General features: G+C 35.5%; 1 protein-coding gene across 6 annotated transcripts in view; it reads right to left on the reverse strand.

The window, feature by feature from the left end:
- LIN54 (lin-54 DREAM MuvB core complex component) overlaps positions 1-18,924 on the reverse strand; it is a 65,356-nt gene that overhangs the window by 19,111 nt on the left and 27,321 nt on the right. The window lies entirely within an intron of this gene.

The raw sequence follows: 18,924 nt of genomic DNA on the forward strand, positions 1-18,924 counted from the left end.
GCAGATTCTTCTCCAAAGCAAAGGTCCAAACCAGATTCTCAACCGGTTCAACAGTATTATTTTGTAAAAGAATTACATCCCCACCTATTCTTCAAAGAGCCCTCATGCTAAAAGACAACTGACATGATGGAAGAAATCTATATTATGTGCATAATAGTTTATGAAAGAATAATTCTTAAGAATTTGAACACTGTTAAAAAAGCTCAGAAAAAAAGAGAGAAAAGAATGTCATTTGGCGTGGAAACTCTACAGGCAATAGTCAAAGGAGATTACTTCAGCATAAAATGATTCACATACTGTCACCGGGGAGAGGCACCACAAAGCAGATTTAAAACAAAGAGAAAACAGCCACAACAGTCATGGGTTAAATGAAAATATAAAACTTAAGAAAAGGGATAAAATGTTTACATATGGAAGCTATTGAAAAATCAAGCAAGCATGAGACAAATATATACAGTGATGCAAGAGACACAGCCCTTTCTATCTCAGCTCAAAATGGAAAAAAATACCATCCTAAACAAGGTGCCTCAAGCACAGTAAATTTATCGGGTACTTAATATGTATGAGGGACAGTGCTTAAATGATCTGATTTAAATCTAGCAGCCACATTATGAGCCAGGTATAGCATGGGACGAGTACAGGGGCTGGCTTAGTTAAGTTTGCAGAGCATACTTAACTTCTTTTCCATCTCTTTACTTTCAACTTTTCTGCATCCTAAGCTTCAAGCTACAACTCTTACGAGATGTACATAATTGGGTCTTTAAAACAAAAATAAGATCTCACTGTATTTTTAAATCAGTATGTGTCTGTTTACATCTAACATAGTTATCTAAAGATCTGGATTTAAATCCACCATTGTACCTGTTTCCTATTTGAACCACCTGTCCTCTTCTGTTCCTTTTTTCTCTCCTTTCTTACCTTCTTTTGGGTTAAAAATTTTTTCATTTCATTCCCCCTTCCGGTATTAGCTTTTTATTTATACATTATGTTACCCTGGAGATAACGATGTACAATGCAAGAATTAAATTAGTACTTTACATATCACCCAGGAAATGAAAGAACCCTAGAACACTAACACCATTTACTCTTGCCCCATCTTTGTGCTATTGTTAAGTATTCTAATTCTACATATAATTTTACCTCCACAAAACCTTCATTTACATACACCCACAAATTTACCCTTTCTGTCCTTTCTGTATCTTCCTGCTTCAAAGCACTGATGATTTAGGATCATTTTCCTTCTGCGTGAAGAACTCACTTGAGGATTTCCTTAAGTGTGGGTCTGCTGATGAGGAATTCTCTCCATTTTGTGTCTCAAAAAATGTCCAGTTCTTTATCTGTATCTACTTTGTTGAAAAACTCATCTATTAAATTCTTAATCTCCGTTTTAAGTTTGCAGTTTGAAAATATTCATCTGATTTTTTTTTTCAATTGAAGCATACTTGATACACAATGTTACACTAGTTTCCGGTTCATTGAATTCCTTCTTTAAGTTTCTAACTCTCTGCTGAAATTCTTCATCTTGTTAAATAAATTTCTGAATATATTAATCTTAGTTATTTTAGAAGTCTGATAACTCCATTACCTATGTTTCTTGGTTTTGAATAATTTGGTCTGGTTGCCTCATGTACCTGATGATTTCTGACTAAATGCCAGACATTGTTTATGAAAAATTAAGCATAATTTGAGGCTCTGAATGATGTTATATTCCTCCAGAGAAAATTCACTTTGGCTTCTGGCAGGCAGTTAAAAAAGTAGGGGCAGATTATCCTAAACCAATCACAAACTGAGCTGATTTGAAGCAGAGCTTCAATCTTCCAGAGGCCTTATCTATTTCTGGTTCACTCTTCTCCTATATAGCGGCCCCAACTAGGAATCGGGTGTTTATAGGCTTCCTTTGGGCCTGAATCCAAATTTTTGTTCATGAGATTTATAAGACAGATCCAGTCAGCTCCTTAACTTTTCTGTAGCCACTTTCTGCTCATCATCTCAGTCTTTCAGCTACAACTTACAAATCAGCAAATGCCCTAAAAAGAAGTGTCACAATGAACATGAAGCTGACTTCTCTAGGCTTCCCTTTACTTCATGAATGTGGCCTCTGGTGTCCTAGCTCCCTTACTAGGTCTCCAACAACTTCAAACAGATTTTTAAAATATATTTTCTTCTGTTTTTTAGTTGTTCTTGGTAAGACAGTTGGTCTGCAACAAGCTGGTTCTGCACAATCAAAAACAGAAAATACCAACTGCCAGGGTTTTAATCTAGGCTACAACATTCCTTGTTGTGTGACCTTGTGCAAGTGACTAAACTTCTCTGTGCCTAAGTTTTCTCAACTGAAAATGTGAAAATAATACCTTTCTTAAAAGGGCTATTATTAAGGATTAAATGAGTTAAATTATATGAAGTACAAATAATAACTTATCACATATTATAATGCTCAATAAATGTGAGCTGCTGTTTGTATCATCATTATGCCCATTATAGATGGGAGAAACTGAAGCTCAGAGAGATTAAGAAACTTGCCCAAGGTCACAAAGCTGAAAAGTAGCAGAGCCAGGATTTGAACCAGACCCAACTCCAAAGCCCATTCTTTTAAGTAGGACATCATAATGCCTCCAGCTGTAGATGCTTAATGAATAGTTATTAAGTGACTAAATAAAAGAAAATAGTATCCAGTCCTCAAGAGCTCCAGTAAGAACTAAAGTTGCACATTTGCCTCTAAGAAACATTGAAAGTATTTTTTTAAATCAGTATGCTGAATAGAAGTATAAACATATTATTTAAATGTTTTTATTTTAAAACAATTTTAGACTCACAAGAAGTTACAAAATAAGAGAGTTCCCATGTACACTTCCCCAATAGAATAACATCTTACAGAACCACAGAATATTATTAAAACCAGGAAATTGGTACAATACTATTAACCCAACTACAAAACAGAACTTATTCAGATTTCCCCAGTTTTTATATGCATTTTGGGGGGATGTATACTAAAGTCTGTATAGATTCATGTAATCAAATTACCATCAAGATACAAAATTGTTCCATCACCACAAAGAAACTCTCTTGCACTGCCCTTTATATGCACACCCTCCCCCACCAACACCAACTCTTGACAACCACTTACTAAACTGCATTTTCCCAACACCTGAAATACTAGGTAACATATAACAGTTACTATTTTTGCAAAAGACAGAGGCATTAGAATACACTTAATTTCCTTGAGAATTCACAAGTTGGTCCCTTCCTAGAAGTACAACAGTCTGAGAAACTCCTTATGAATGCCTCTCTGAATATACCACATTACCAGAAAAACAGTTAATATGAATCCAATAAAAATCTTCAGGTATCTCTTGGGGCACCTGGGTGGCTCAGTCAGTTAAGCATCTGACTCTTGATTTTGGCTCAGGTCATGATCTCAGGGTTGGATGATCATGTGGGACTCCACACTGGGCGTGGAGCCTGCTTAGGATTCTCTCTCTCCCTCTCCTTCTGCCCCACCCCCTGCACCTCCCCCCATTGCACGTGCTCTCTCTCTCAAAAAAAAAAATAAATTTTTTTTAATTAAAAAAAAATCTTCAGGTATCTCTATTTCCTGATTAACATCCTTGACAGCTGGTTTAAAATGCAACTATATTAATTTAAATTCAAAGTAGCAACATTTAACATGCATTAAGGGCTTCCCTCAAATACCTGGACTTGAAAGATTCTATTTATACTATTTCCTAAGCTATTTCTTTCTTTCTTTCTTTCTTTTTTTTTTGGTAAAGATTTTATTTACTTATTTGAGAGAGAGAGAGTGAGAAAGAACACGAGAGAGGGGAGGGTCAGAGGAAGAAGCAGACTCGCCACTGGGCAGGGAGCCTGATGTGTGGCATGTCCTGGGACTTCAGGATCATGACCTGAGCTGAAGGCAGACACTTAAAACGACTGAGCCACCCAGGCACCCCTTTCTAAGCTATTTCTATTTACAGATTAATACCATAATTATGTGTTTAAAATAAATTTCTTTGAACATTATTTTCCAATTAGCAAATGGCAAAAGTTCCTGCTTAACTGAAGTTTACCTAAAAGGAAAGAAATGAAACACTCTTCTAGTTCTGCAAATGAGGATTCTTATTCTATTTGGTGAAGTTGGAGGGAGAGAGGGAGGGATGGAGGGGGAGAGAGAGGGAGAAAGAGAGAAAAGCCTCAACCAATATCCAAAAACAGTAAGTTTATAGGGTTCCATATTTGGTTCTGTTTGTAAATACTGCTTAGAAATCATTGTTTGGACAATATGGGCTTTGGTTCTAGTTAAGTCTCAATCATGTGTGTATTTTGGCAAGCAACCTAATGCTTCTTTATATCTTTGTTTCTCTATTGTACAAGGGAGAACATTACCACTAAATGAAATCTCACTTTGAGACACCTCCATCAATTGTGCTGTTTCAAACAGATATTAAGATGGCCTTTGTTTAATCCCCTGCAAAATCAGAACAATATTTTCCTTAATGCTAATTGGGCAGTGTTTACTAAAGTGTGTTACTAAAGTGTATCTGTTTCATTAAACATTAGCTCTTCAGGATTAGATATTACATGAAACAGCCTACTCTGTCAAATTAATTTATGAAACCCTAAGGTAAACAAAGTTAAACAAAAGCCTTCTCAGAGCCCTTACTATATTATATGCTAATGACCACTACACATTTCCTGGATGGATATGGTATATGGTGTTTCTCAAACTTATTTAGCAGTAGCATTGGGGGGGCGGGGCGGAATTTTTCTTTTTTTAAAAAAATATATTGGTGCCAAGAGAAAGGCAGATGGTATCATGTAAAGACACCCTACAGGAAATAGCTTTTCACCAGAAGTTGTAATAAAGAATGGCAGAGCAGGCATAATGAATCCTAAGCAACCTGCACCATAAATATTTGTGAAATCTCTTAAAATAGCATTTCATATGTATTTCTACATAGAACATGACTTAAGACTCATTTTGAATCTAGGTAAATGGCAACTAATTTTGGCATAATTTTAAAAGAGAAAAGAGCTTATGTTTTTCTTTTTTATTGAAATATAATTGACATATAACATTATATTAGTTTTTGAGTCTACAAAATGATTTCATATATATGAAAAAATATTTATATTATATATATATATTTTAAAGATTTTATTTATTTATTTGACAGAGAGAGAGCATAAGCAGGGAGAGCAGCAGGCTGAGGAAGAGGGAGAAGCAGGCTCCCCGCTGAGCAGGGAGCCTGACACAGGGCTCAATCCCACGACCATGGGATCATGACCTGAGCCAAAGGCAGACGCTTAACCGACTGAGCCACCCAGGTGCCCCCATATATGTATATATTGCAAATTGATTACCACAATAAGTTAGCATCCATCACTGGACATAATGAAGTATTTCTTGTGATGAGAACTTTTGAGATCTACTCTCTTAGCAACTTTCAAATATACACTATGTTAACTAAAGTCATCATGCTGTACATTACATTCCCAGAACTTATTTACCTTATAACTGGAACTTTGTACATTTTGATCATCTTCACCCATTTCACCCACAACCAACCCCACCCCACAGCAAACACCAACCTGTTCTCTGTATCTATGAGTTCATTTTTCTTTTTCTTTCTTAAGATTCCACATATATGTGAGATCACACAGTATTTGTCTTTGTGTCTGACTTACTTCATTTGGCACAATACCCTCAAGGTTCTTCCATGTTGTGGCAAATGGCAGGATTTTATTTATTTTTTTTAATGGCTGAATACTATTCCATTATACATATATGACGTATATATACATATGTGTATGTGTGTGTGTGTGCGTGTATCTCACATCTTCTTTATCCATTCATCTGTCAATGGACACTTGGCTTGTTTTCACGTCTTGGCTATTGTAAATAATGCTGCAAAAAACATTAGAATGCAGACATATTTTCAAGATGGTGATCTTATTTCCTTCACAGATGTGGAATTGCTGGATTATATGGTGGAGTTCTATTTTTAATTTTGGGGGGAACCTCCATACTGTTTTCCATAGTGGCTGCGCCAATTTTCATTACCAGCAGCAGTGCACTAGTGTTCCTTTGACATTCTCACCAACACTTGTTTGTTGTGTCTTGTCTTTGCTAATAGACATTCTAATATGTGTGAGGTGACATCTCATTGTGGTTTTAATTTGCATTTCCCAGGTGATTATTCATGCTGAGCACCTTTTCATGTGCCTGTTGGCCACCTGTATGTCTTCTTTGGAAAAATGTCTATTCAGTTCCTCTGCCCTTTTATTTTTTAATTGGATTGTTTGGTTTCTCTCAATAATTGTATGAGTTCTTTATATGTTTTCAATATTACCCTTTATCAGATATATGATTTGCAAATATTTTCTCCCATTCCATCATAGGTCACTTTTCCATTTTGTTGATGGTTTTCTTTATTGTGCTTTTAGTTTGATGTAGTCCCACTTATTTGTTTTTGTTGCCTTTGTTTTTTTTTTGGTGTCAAATCCAAAAAATCATTGCCAAGACTGATGTCAAAGACCCCTTTCATTTTCCTCTAGAAGTTATATGGTTTCAGGTCTTATATTCAAGGCTTTAATCTATTTTGAGTTTATTCTTGTGTATGCTGTAAGTGGGTTTATTTCTAAGCTCTCTATTCTGTGCCACTGATCTGTATATATGTGTTTATGCCAATACCATACTGTTTTGGTTTGTATGGGTTTGTAATATAGTTTGGGTTTGTAATATGGGTTTGTAATATAGTTCGGGTTTGTAATATGGGTTTGTAATATAGTTTGAAATCAGGAATTTGTAGGGTTTCATATTAATATGGTTTTTAAAAAAGATTTATTTATTTATTTTATAAAGAGAGAGAGAAAGAAGGCTCACACACATGTGAGTTGGGGGAGGGGCAGGAGGAGAGAATTTTCAAGCAAACTCCCTGCTGAGCACGGAGCCCAATGTGGGGCTCAATCCCATGACCCATAAGATGGTGACCTGAGATGAAACCAAGAGTCAGACATTCAGTGAGTGAGCCACCCAGGCACCCCCATATTAATATGGTCTTTAAAAATTTGTGAATGTTTATAGAGTTTATCATCATGGAAAAACTATGTTTATATTATCCTAATTACCAAACTTCAGGTTATTACTTATTAAAATAAATAAACCTAACAAGAAGCAAATTGGCAAGCTTTAAAATGTTTCCAGACTAAGAGACAAATGATAAAATAGGAAGAGATAAATATTATATATATTATATGACTAATAACAAAGTCAAACCTTGAGATGATACCAGAACTTTCAGCACTGTTTTATTAACTGATGAAATATTATGAAATAGCTGTAAGGCATTCTTTTGTTATTTTTTCATGGATATTAACCCAACTTATGTTTTATTTATAGTTACAAAGTACAGTGACAAGGATGAGTAATTGAAATATATTAGTATCCATGGAAGCATTCAAAGAAAGAGTCAAATGACTATTAACAGGCAAAATTAGACAACCCGCTTTATAAGCATCAGCCTTATACAAATCAGGAACCAGCCGTACTAAAGATTAAAACGTTATCAAGATAGGATAAATAAAATAGTATGGGACTGGCCTAGGAGCAGAGTACTAAAGATCAGAAGAATAGATAAAAGAACCTATATAACAAACAAATGAGCAAAGAAAAAAGAGACAAAAACCACTCTTAAACACAGAGAACAAATTGGTGGTTGCCAGAGGGAAGTGGCTGGGAGGATGGGTGAAAATAAAGAGGATTAAGAGCACACTTAACCGTGATGAGCACTGAATAATGTATAGAATTGTTGTATCATTATACTGTACACCTAAACTAATATCACACTGTATGTTAATTACACTTCAATAACAAAAAGGGGGAAGAAAGGAAAAAAGATTACAGAACAATGAAAATTAACTATAGCTATAGATTATGACATAGGTGAATCTTAGACATTATGTTGTCTCTCTCTTTTTTTTTAAAGATTTTATTTATTTATTTGAGAGAGAGAATGAGAGAGAGAGCATGAGAGGGGTGAGGGTCAGAGGGAGAAGCAGACTGCCTGCTGAGCAGGGAGCCCGATGTGGGACTCGATCCTAGGACTCCAGGATCCTGACCTGAGCCGAAGGCAGTCGCTTAACCAACTGAGCCACCCAGGCACCCCTTAGACATTATGTTGTAAAGCAAGTTTCAAATTATTAAATTTGGTATTGTAACAAAAATAATTTTGAAATAAACTATTTGGAGAATTAAAGAAAAAGAACCTATATATAGAATAGTTCATGATGAAAGCTGGCATCTCAAATCAACAGAGAATGGTGAGCTATTCAATAAACAAATTAGCTATTTGGTCTGAAAAAAAAAGCTGGATCCGTATAACTCATTCTGTGTAATAAATTTCAAATAGATCAAAGATTTAATCTAAAAAAAAAAACACCCCAAAAACCAATACTGAACACACAGACCAATGAAACAGAATAGAGTCCACAAAGAAACCTGCACATATACGGTCAAATGATTTTTAACCAGGGTGCCAAGACCATTCAATGCAGAAAAGACAAATGGTGCCAGGAAAACTGGATATCCACATGCAAAAGAATGAAGTTGAATGACTCCTCTCCCAACATCATATACAAAAATTAACTCAAAAGGGATCCACGATCTAAATGTAAGATCTAATACTAAAAACTCTTACAAGAAAACATAGGGCATCAGAGTTCATAGAAGAGGAGTGCAGAAGACACAAAGACATGAATAATTTTTTAAAATATAAATCTATGTGAGACCTTTTAATCAATTAGATTGGCAAAGACTAAAAATGACTGATTAAATAGGAGAGCACAGAAATAGACTCATAAAAATGATCAACTGATCGATCTCTGACAAAGGAGCAAAAATAATTCAACAGAGATAGTTTTTTCAACAAATGGTGCTAGAACAATAGGTCACCCACATACAAAAAAGTGTATCTCAACACAGACACCTTTCATATGGACTCAAGACCTAAAACTATAAAACTATGAAACAGTACAACTCCTGGAAGATAACACAGGAGAAAATTTAGTTTACCTTGGGTTTGGTGATGACTTTTTAGATACAAAACCAAAAACACAATCCCTGAAAAGAAAAAATTGGTACGTCAAGCTTCATTAATATTACAAATTTCTGCTCTGCAAAAGATACTGCTAAGCGTATAAAAGATAAGCCACACAATAGGAAAAAGTATCTGTAAAACACATGTAAAGTCTAAAGATACAGGAGCCATCTGGGTTCCATTCCAGAAATTACTGAACAGGACCACAGGAATGCAACCAGCTGGGTGCCTGGGTGGCTCAGCCGGTTAAGCGGCTGCCTTAGGCTCAGGTCATGATCCCAGGGCCCTGCGATCGAGCCCCGCATCGGGCTTCCTGCTCAGCAGGGAGTCTGCTTCTCCCTCTCCCACTCCCCTTGCTTGTGTTCCCTCTCTCGCTGTCTCTCTCTCTGTCAAATAAATCAATAAAAAAATCTTTAAAAAAAAAAAAAAAAAAGGAATGCAACCAGTCTACGAAACACTACAGCATATAAACAACCCAATTCTGTGGGGTTTTTTTCAAGGGCAAGAAAAAAAGAAGATGAAAAAAACTAAGAGAAATAGCAATCATTCACAAATTTATCTGATCACAAACTTATCTGATCCCAAATTCAAACAAGTGTAAAAATAAATATGATGATTAGGGAAATGCAAATTAACTAGGTATTTAATGACATTAAAGGAATATGGGTAAGTTAAAAAAAAAAAGACATCTACAGATGAAATGACATGATTTACTTAAAAAAAAAAAAGGAGGAGGAGGTGAAAACATTATAGATGAAAACAAGGTAAAGCTGATAATTCTAAAGTTGGATAAAGGGTACCTGTACATGGGGGTTAATTATACTATCCTAACTTTTTAATATTTTTAGACTTTTAATATTTCATTTTAGGGGCACCTGGGTGGCACAGTCAGTTAAGCATCTGACTCTTGGTTTTAGCTCAGGTTGTGATCTCAGGGTCCTGAGATCAAGCCCTGTGTTGGGCTCCATGCTCAGCAGGGAGTCTGCTAAAGATTCTCTCTCCCTCTCCCTCTGCCCCTCCCCCTCCAGCTCACTCATACTCTCTCTAAAGTAAATAAATAAATCTTTAAAAATATTTAATTTTAAGTTTCTATAGTAAAAGGTGTTAATAATATGGCCACAGGACCCCAAAGGTATTCAATCAACATAATTATAAAAGCATAAAACAAAACCAATACAACTGAAAAGAGAATAAATTCTCAGTCATTTATTCCTTCTGCTCCTATAACCTGGCTATTGGGTACTGGTATGAGGAGCTAGAAACAAAGCTTCAGGCAACAGAGTACCAATGGAACCTATAATTTATCTCAACTCCAACTCTTATTACAACAATCTATGTCAAAGTTTATCTGGAAAACAGACACCCTTCACTTCAAATTGTACTCATTACCACCATGATCATTTCCAACTCAAATATGTGAGAGCTTCATAGCCAAAGCAAAAGCTATCAACTTCTGAAATCTCTGTCCCCAAATGGTTCTAACTTAACTTTTTGATATTGTCATTGCTCATATCACTTCCTGCCTGGATATTTGCAAAACAAATACAATCATCTTTATGACAAGCCTCTCTACCTGCCACCAGAGACATTGCTATTTTTTTTTGCAAACTTCACTTTAATTCTTTAGCTCTGTTGCCTCAGAAACATTCCATGAGTCTCCATTTAATGACAAAATTAAGCCTAAATTTGCTTTGTTTTGAAAATTATCCGTAATCTAACCTTATCTATATATGCTCTCCATTCCCTCCAAAGCATTACTAATTCTGATCAGAACAGTTGTCTTAGTGCCCCACACGTACACTGTATCTATTTCAGCTCTAGTCCTTCACTCTTGTGGCTGACATCCACTCTAATTCATACCCATACAAAACCTTAGCTCAGGGATACCCTCTCTAATCATCCTAACTGTGGTTCAGTCTCCTTACATAGGATCTCATGCCATCATGAGTCTGTTCATGGTTTTGCAATTTTATATGTTTGTATAATTATTTGATTCATTTCCATCACACTCCCTCCCGCAACCTCCATAGACTTTAGGTTCCATGCCTCTAATTTTGTTCTCTCCTGTTTCCTAGCACAGCCCCTAACACATAGTAGGCATTGGTTAAGTATCTGAGTAAATGGTGAATGAAGAGGACTTACCTCTCTTTAGTTTTGAACTATCTTGTCTATACCACACAACTAAGCACCTATTTCATTATTCATTATTGTTTTATTTGCATTCAATTTTGTCTGCCCAGCCACCACTGTAAGCTCTTCTATAGTTCCCACAGTCTTAGCACAGGGGACACAATGACCTCAAAAAATACTGATAGCCACTGATAAACAGAGAACAGAAGAGTATCTCTCTATAATAGAAAACTTCATTATTGTTCAGGTTCCCAGTTTCCTGACTAATGTCAATTACCCATGTTAATGTAGCACTCTTATGCTATATATGGATGATTATGCTACAGACTGCTTTCTGCTAACTAAAATCCACAGTCTCTTCTGCTTCCTAAGCATATAGCCAATTATATTTCCTAGCCTCCCTTGTTAAGGTGAGGCCATGCAACTCAGTTTTATTTTAGCTAGTGAAGTGAAGGGATGCGTATTTCCAGGTCTGGCCCATAAAAGCCTCCCACATGTGCTTTTCCATGTCTTTTCCCTTCCAGCTGGCTAGAATGGAGATAACCTTCGGAGAGACTAAGAACATCATTCAGTTTGTTGTAATTTCAAGCCTATTTTAAATACTAGTAAAATTAACATAAACCTGTCACATTACTTTTTATAATGTATTCCAGGGAATCAAATCAACACAGTGATTTGATACTCACCAGTATCTATTACATTTTTTTTAATACAAATAAACCAATCTTTAGCAGTCAGAAATTTACATTATTCCCTTTACTCTATAAACTTGTAGTTAATTTCATAAACTCTAAAAATTTTATTCCAGTGTAACATTTTTATGTTTGAAATTCTTTTATAATCCTCTGAAACAAAAAGATGTATATAAATTGAAAATTTAAAAACATTATTTCCCATTAATGTAAAGCTCTAAGTATTATATAATTTTGTCTGGGTTGAGTTAATTACTGTATAGACTTAATCAAAGCAAAATAAATATATTACATATTGTGATTATTACAAATAAAAAGGATTTTATTAGAATGCATCTCTTAATCAGATGGATGATGGTACTCCTTTTTTAAGATTATTTCCCATACTCACAGCTGAACATTACATATTGCAAGAGTGAGAGTTCAGCACCAATTCTATTCGTATTTTTCTCATAAATACTAAAAACATTATTTGCACAAATAAGTATACATGAACAGATGAATATTTATTGTAATAATATACATTAATATTCTGAACAACTCCTGAATTTTATACCCAAACTTAAATTTATTCTACCATCAAAAATTATTTTTAATGATCTGAAAACTCACTTAGGTCCTCCTTTAATTTAGTGGAGAGAAAAAAACCTGGAACCTATCTGAACTACAAGGAAAAGTTTTAATAATCTGCAGTCATTTGTTTCTCAATTTCTAGGACATATGTTAAAAATGCTTTTTTACGCAAACCTGTCAAATGATAGGTGCCCTGTTTATCAGATACATTCAAAAATAATTAGGAAAAACTTTTCTTAACTTCCTACAATGATAACAATATTTCTTTCTTAACAGAGATTTGGGTTACATAGATATATGCATTTTTATCTAAACTCATCTAATGGTACCTTTAAGATCTGCATAGTTCAGTATACATAAAGTTCACCTCAAATGAAAAACCTCTAAACAAATAGTGAATTCTAGTCAGTGGTATGCTTGATGAAATATCTGGGGAGAAGTATACTGGACATGTACAACTGACTCTGAAATGAATTTTAAAAATAAGGTGATTAATGGATACAGGGACAGACAGATAAATGACAAAGCAACTACAGTTAACTGTTGAATCTAGAATTTAATTATAAAAGCTTCATAGAATTCTTCCAACCTAGAAGAGCCAGAAGTAGGAAGAATTCAAGAAGTTATACTGGTCATAGGAATCAGAGAAGAAACTTTATTTATTTATTTATTTATTTTAAGCTTTTCTTAAACCATCCATACATAGCTTATGCTCTGAAATTCTTCACATGGCAGTCTGCATTCTAAATGGCTAGGTGATGGTTCAATTACTTACCATAGGCAGGGCAAAGAGGATAATTTGTTTACCAAATAAAAGTCAAAAAGGAAAAGCACTCCCCTGGGTTGGAGAGCAAAACTGACAAGAAGTATATGTAAAGTATATTCAAAGATATCAAAGATAATTTACATAAACTCTCAAAAGTAGACAGTAAGATATTTTGAAGATGGATTCACATTCATCATAAAGACATTAAGCGAAAAAAAGGTAACCATTAACATTACATAAAGTATGATGAGGCCTTACATTTTAGGAATATTTATTTACTCTAAGACCAAACTAGTGGGAAAGAAAGGGTTTCGAAATTTCTAAGCTCTCTTTTCTTTGATCCAATTTCTTTTTTTAAAGATTTTATTTATTATTTGACAGGGAGAGAGTAAGACAGCACAAGTAGGGGGAAGCAGCAGAGGGTGAGGAAGAAGCAGGCTCCCCCAGGAGCAAGGAGCCCAATGTGGGACTCAATCCCAGGACTCATGACCTGAGCCAAAGGCAGACACTTAACCGAATGAGCCACCCAGGTGCCCCTCTTTGATCCAATTTTCTAGAACACAAGGTCTGGAAACCTTTACCTCTCTTGAGCTTCATTTATCCAAAAGTTCACTATCCTGAAATCTTTCTGATCAGATTTGAAATGAATCAACAGCCCAGCTTCACTCTGTGTTCTAAGTCACCTACTTTTAATAGAATATGGTTTCACCACCCTAGATGTATAAGTTTAAAAATCAAAAAAAATTTTTTAAACGGTCCAGCCAGCCATTCCAGCAATAAAATGAGAGGAAGACTAAGAGATGACCTAGATGTTGCAACCATCAGATAACTATTTAAAATAACTATGATTACTATATTAGCCGACTCAGTAGGAAAGTAAGACAACATGCAATGAACCGTGGGGGAAATGCAGCAGAGAGATGGAAACTGGAAGAAAGAGTCAATGGAAATGCTAGAAATTTAAAAAATACAACTATCAGTTGTATTTACATCTTACTGATGTAAGCTCTATCAGTGATGAAGAAGTCCTTCAATGGGCCTAGTCAGTAAACTCCACACAAAATGAGGAAGGAATCAATGCATTTGAAGACATGTCAAAAGAAATTACCCAAATCAAAACAAAAAGAAAACAAAGTGGGAGAGGAAAAATAGAAGAGAGTATCTAGAGCTATAGATCTGTATCAGTCTAACATTTTTAAAAACAGAGTTCTAGAATGAGAAGAGAGAAAGTGAGGCAGAAATATTTGAAGAGATAATAGTCAAAAGTTTTCAAAAAAAATAAAAGAATAAATTATTACATCCAAGATAGTTTAAAATCAAGATAAATATATATTTAAAAAAGAAAGCAATAATAACATAGCACACAGCTGGATACATTAACAGTCAAATCACAGAAATCCAAATATAAAGAGGAAATCTTAAAAGCAAGCAGGGGCAGAAAAGACACATTACATATACAAAGGAAGAAAAGATAAAAATTACAACATTACTTCTTGCCAAAACTATGCAATCTAGAAGTCAATGGGGTGACTTTTTTAAAGCATTGGGGGAAAACTGTCAACCTAGAATTTCTTACCCACTGAAAATATCTTTCAAAAGTAACAGCAAAATAAGACCTTTTCATGCAATACAAAAGCTGAGAGAATCTCGTCAGCAGAATTTTCCTTAAAAGAAATTTCAATTTTCCTAAGAAAATTAAACTTTCCTAAAGAAAGGTTTTTGGTTTTTTTTAAGAGTTTTACTTATTTATTTGAGAGGGAGAGAGAATGCAAGTGGGGGAAGAGCAGAGGGACAGGGACAAGCAGACTCCCACTGAGTGTGGAACCTGATGTGGGGCCTGATGTCAAGACCCAAGTTGAAACCAAGAGTTGGATGCTCAACCGACTGAGCCACTCAGGCACCCCTCCTAAAGAAAGTTCTTTAGGGAGGAGTTTTATACCAAACTAAAATTGGGGCCTACAGAAAGAAAGCAAGTGTGTAAGATATAGTTAAAATGAAAATAGATAAAGGACTTACTTTTCTTATTTTTAGTTATTTTAAAAGGTAATTTTGTGTAAAGCAAAAACAAAAAATGTATTATGGAGTTCATAACATGTAAAAGTAAAATGTTTAACAGTGACAGCATAAAGGATAGGAGAAAAGAACTGGAAGTATTCAACTATAAGGTTCTTACCCTACATGAAGTGACATAAATATAAATAAGTCAAAAATGTATTATTTGACTCTAGAGGAACCAATAAATTTTTTAAAAGTTTAAACTACAATAAGCCAATAGTGGAGATAAAATAGAATCATAAAAACTATTCAATTCACCCAAAAGAAGGCATAAGAAGAGTTATATAAAAAAAAGAGATGAGACAAAGAGAAAATAACTAGTAAGATGCAAGATTTAAATCCATCATATGAACAATTACATTAAATATAAATGGTCTAGAAATACTAATTTTTTTATATTGACTATATCTAATCATCTTGCAAAATCTATATATTAATTCTAATAGTTCAATAGCAGATTCTTAAATTTTACATGTATGTAATAACATAATATGTAATCTGTGACATTTTTTTACTTTCTTTTGAAACCCTATGCCATCTGTTTTTTTTTCTTGCAATACCACATTAATGCAGTAGAATTGAACAAGTGTGGGAAGTGGATATGCTTGTTCAACACTGCAACATAACATGAAGTTTGATGCATTTTCTACCTTTTCAAATTACTAAAGTATCTTCATATTTTTATTGTCTGAAGTATTTTTAACCAAAACGGAGGCTGGCTACCATCAGGATTTTTCCACATGTATTGAGATGTACTATATATATTTGTAAAATTATTCTTTTTCCTATTAATGTTGTGAATTCGATGGATAGATTTCTGAATGTTAAATCACACTGCATTTCTGAAATAAATCCAAATATGCCATAAAAAAAACAGTACTTAAAGGTAAGAATAAGATTACAGGACAAAAGACATTAAGTGTCAGAAAGTAGAGAAGAGCACTGCTAAAATCTAAAGCAAGAAGAAAGTAAACCATGTAGAACATTTTCATTGGTTTAGTGCTTATTTACATATCTCATAAATACTTTAGAGACTGAGGATTACTTTAGAAAATAAATATAATGGAAGAAATATGTCCTATAATAACAGACAACTATAGTATCAAGTAAACTGAGAAAATATTAGACATGCCTGACTTTCAAAACAAACCTGAAAACATTAGTTTCAAAGATGGAGAAGAAAGTGAGAATGGTCTGAAGAATGTAATGAGAAGAAGCAAGGAAGACTCACAGTCCTGTCCCCTCCACTGCAGGCTCAGTGGCCTAAGGACTAAAGGAGAAAAAAATGGCCATCATTTAAAAGGTCTGCTGGGGCAGTATCCTAGGGGAGAGTTGGGTATCTGTTAGAACAAGAAAATAAAAGGAACATTCAGTAAAGAGACTGAGGATTTAGGGTATTATTTTGATTATGAACTCCAGGGAGGGCACAGTGGAGGGAGTTCAAGAGTAGGGGATAGGTGGGAACAGGGACAGAAGATATTGACAGCCTTAAGGAGATTAGATGTGAGAGATAAAAGGTGTTATAGGAATCTGGGCCTTTGGGTGTTACCCAATATAAACAGGGATAAATAATGAGAGAATTCCTGGTTATTCAAGGCAGATGGTGGTCAGATTGTGAATGTTGGCAGGTAGGAAAAGGTGGGTATTTGGAGTTTCCTTTTGACCACTAATGATCAATGGGGCAAATCCTTATTTTTCAGTCTTTTTCTTAACTGACTTTCCTAACATTTGAGATTATAGCCCAATATCTATCATTCTTGAAGTCATCTCCCCTTCCAGTTTTTTTTAGTTTCTCCTACTACCTCTCTTACCATTCCTTCTTTTCCACTGACTCCTTCTCTTCTACTAACTCTTTTAATATTTCTGTGGTTTGGTCCTGCTTTCTTCTCTCTACAGAAAACCTCATGCTCCTCTATATGCATAGTTTTAGTCACTGCCTATATTCAGCTTCCTAATGGACATCTTCCTTTAGCTATTCAGTTGGTACTTCGATGACCAACATCTCCAAGAATTAAACAGTATCTTTTTGCCCAAATCAGCTATTCTCCCTATGTTTCCTCTCTAGTATAAAACGATAATGTGATTTTTTTCTACGATCTCAAATTTGGCTGAAGTGAGAACTACAAATAATAAACCCCCACACTCTAAAAAGTGCGGACTTACTGAAAGACAGCATCCCTGCCATCTACCTCCTGCCTATTGAAAATGAAGCAAAACAGATTAGAAATAGAAGTGAATTCATAAAGACAGAATGCTTAGGCTTTATACCTCAGTAAGAACAAAGGCAGGGGCTCTCCAAGAAAATCTCTGGGATAGACTGGGTGACAACTCTAAGAAGGGAAAACGGACATCTTAATTTTTGGTTGGCAACATATTGTGATAAAAATACTGTGTGTGTGTGTGAGATAAAGTCTCAAGTCTATCTTGGTCTAGCCGCACCAGAAATGAATGCAATGAGAGAGTTCCTGGGAGAACCTGACACATACCCCCAGGAGTTTAGGACATATGTGAACACAGACACTGGTCCCAGCCTGCAGAAGGGCTACAGCATCTTGATGGGCCAAAGACATGTACCTCTGCTGTAAGGGTGGCTCTGCAGTAAAAGGCTGTAGACTACAGGAGTCAAGCGACAGCCAGGAGAAAACTGCCAAAGATAGCCTGAGTGTGTACCACACTCTTGACCGAGAACTGGGCAATGTGGACATATCCACAAGGGTCTCCAAAAACTTTCCTAAACGCACATCTGTAAAAGTCCACACTTGGGACACCTGCCACACTGGCCACTAGATGACAACAGTCTCAGTCATATAAAACTTTGTCCGTTCTCTTCTAATCTTCCTTCCAATCAGTAGCCAGAAGCAGAAGGCGCAGAGGGGGGGAGGAGGTAGAAGAGGGGAAGAAACAGATTACACTCCTCTTCTCCACTACATGGTCCCTGAGCCATGATTAGGTCTGAGTTGAAGAGAGAAGCTTTCAACTAGATTTAAGGTTTTGACTAGACTTTTCATACCTGAGAATTTAATCACCAAAGTAAGGCTTGTTCTTACAGTTAAAAATAACCTCTTGTCAAGAGGTAGGGAAGGAAGATCCAAGATCTCATGGCTAAAGTCAAGGATGAGAGAAAAACAAGCTAGTTCCTCTTTGTACGCCATCAGGTATCGCCCATATACCAGTCATACTAGTCCCATAGTGCCACCACCTACTCTGTTATTCAAGTCAGGAATCTAGGAGTCACCCTAGAAGTCTTCCCCTCTGTAGGACCCTGACATCCAGTCTTATGTCTTAAAGTCTTTTCTAACACATCTCTTCTTCCCAAGCCTCTTAGCTACTAGTCTAGCTCAAACACAAAGTACGATAATAATCTAACTTAGTGATTTCCCACCCTGGCCCACACTTAAGAATTTTAAAATATTAAAATACCTGGGCCCCAGTCTTAGAGACCCTCATTTAAACGGAGTCAGGGTAGGACCCAGCCATTAGTGTTTTCAAGGGGCCCCGGGGTGCTTCAAAAGTTCAGCCAAGGTTGAGAATCACTAACCTAACTGGTCTCTCTCAGAATGCAGACTTACTTTCTTCCAAACTATCTTTCATAAAATGCCACAAGAATCATCTTTTT

This window comes from Mirounga angustirostris, unplaced genomic scaffold (genome assembly GCF_029215605.1).
Source record: "Mirounga angustirostris isolate CCGP_5_RB_7025 unplaced genomic scaffold, mMirAng1.0.hap1 SCAF_2, whole genome shotgun sequence".
NCBI classification, from domain to species: Eukaryota; Metazoa; Chordata; class Mammalia; order Carnivora; family Phocidae; genus Mirounga; species Mirounga angustirostris.